This window comes from Nicotiana tabacum, chromosome 2, assembly GCF_000715075.1.
Source record: "Nicotiana tabacum cultivar K326 chromosome 2, ASM71507v2, whole genome shotgun sequence".
NCBI lineage: Eukaryota > Viridiplantae > Streptophyta > Magnoliopsida > Solanales > Solanaceae > Nicotiana > Nicotiana tabacum.
The window spans coordinates 66,629,141-66,631,441 of record NC_134081.1 but is presented as its reverse complement, the minus strand read 5'-3'; positions in this window follow the sequence as shown (position 1 = coordinate 66,631,441).

Sequence of the window (2,301 nt, the reverse complement as noted above, 5' to 3'; positions counted from 1 at the left end):
TGGATAATTGGGTAATTAGTAATTTTAGTGGAAGATTAACTAATTAATTAGTGTATTTGGATAAGGTTGAATAGTCCCCAACGTGGCAGCAATATTAGTCAATTAAATGATTCTTGAGTCATATGGAAAGGTGTCAGAATTAAAGGATTATGTGGCTTAGTCATTTAAAGTGTGGGGCCCACACCCACTTATATAAAAGGCCTCTCAAAATCGCAAATTTGAGGCTTATGACTACATCTAGTAACAGATGGAATTCAAGGAATTCATAATGAATCCTTTACAATGCTTCTGGCAATGAAATTTGATTCAAGAATTTCATACGAGGTTATACTACGTAATAGCAACGGGATTTGCAAATTCTAAGGGAGCGCAGTACAATCTTTCTCAAGAATATTATACGGATTTTTCCCTACTTCGATCCGCCGTTACATATTTTTGCAAAAGACATATGTTAGAGGCATTGTCAAGAGAATCAGTTCAGGTATGCTAAGGCTATCCCTTCTTTCCTTTTGGCATGGTCCAAATGATACAAATGAAACGAGTAAAATTCGCAGCTTTAATAAATGACTCTATTCATAGAAATACTAGGGGTCTCTATTTTCTTGATTCCCCATGTGTCTTATTATTCTATCATTTGTTCATGGGTCTCAAAAAATAGGTAAGTTGATAAAGTTTATTTCATGATATTAATCAAGGGATAATGGTCTTATGACGTTCCGAGAGATTTTATTGATGTAATTTTTATGCATTTCATGCATTTATTCATGTACATTGACCCATGACCAGATGGCGTTATATACGCGTATATTATATGTATATGGGATATGGGAAATGGTTACGGCGTTATATACGCACCACCACCTAATTAGCTGGTATACGTTGATGATTTACCCACAGTGGCCGAGTTGATATGATGGGATGACCTCAGAGGCTTGATGATGTTATGAACGCATATACCTAAGCATAGTATGACATTTTATACTCATATGCATGACACTGTAAATATTAATGATTCACAGAGTTGTCTAGACTTACATGTTGAGTCTTTTAGTCCATGTTTCTCTCATGTCTATTATTTACTGATTTTCATTCCTTATATACTTGGTACATTATTTGTACTGATGTCCCTTTTTCCTGGGGACACTGCGTTTCATGCCCGAAGGTCCCGATAGACAGGTCATGAGGCTATCAGCTTAGCGGAAGATGTTGGTGCGCTCCATTTGCTTCAGAGTTGCTTGTTGGTCAGTATGATTTAGACATGTATTGTTTGGTATGGCGGGGACCTGTCCCGACCTTTATGATATTTATGTACTCTTAGAGGCTTGTAGACAAATGTCATGTATATGAAAAATTGTATGGCCTTATCGGCTTATGTTCAGTGTACGAGTAATCATTTTGGCCTTATAGGCCCGACATGTATAAGGTTTTATATCAGATTGGGTTGTCTTATATGGAGTATTCTCTTATGTTTATTTTGGTTAGCCCATGATGTCCCATTTGCCAATAATAGTACGATAAAAAGGATATGTAACGTTGGTACTAGGTTGAGTAAGGCACCAGGTGCCCGTCGCGGTCCATCGGTTTGGGTCGTGACAAATGTGGTATCAGAGCAGTTCTGTCCTAGGGAGTCTATACAAGCCGCGTCTAGTAGATTTTTTTTATGGGTGTGTTGTGCACCACACTTATAAACAGGAGGCTACAGGGCATTTAGGACTGTCACTCTTTCTTCTTACTCTTGATAGTGTGGTAGAGCTCGGTTGTAAGAACTCAATTTCCTAAACTCTATCTTATTCATAATACGGCGATGCCTACATCCAGAAAGATGGTAAGAGATATAGCTGTGGAAGAATTGAGTCAGAGGAACTCGATTTTTGCATCGTGCTTATGATGGATAAATATGAGGTATTCAACTGAATATGTGTGCACTACGACGTGTAAGCTTCTTGATAAGGAGCCTTAAGGCAAGAATGTCTATCCACTCTTACGGTAGAAAAGAATAAGAAAATCAAAAGGTAGACACAAGTTTCAGCAAGTAAAAGAAGCAAGATGAAAAAGAGTACGAGCTACCCAGCTAATGAAGATTATCGTAGAGGAATATAAGCATTTTGAGCTACCTTCAACAGTAACAGAGGTATATACAATTGATCACACCCATTTCAATTATCCCTTATGGGGGTTAACAGGTATAGTTTAAGAGAAGGACGTGATATCAGGATCCGGCTGGGGTTAGAGTAACCCAAAATGGTGAATGGATTGTTTGTGTTAGTTGATACTTCCGTAGGATAGCGCAAATGTGGTAAT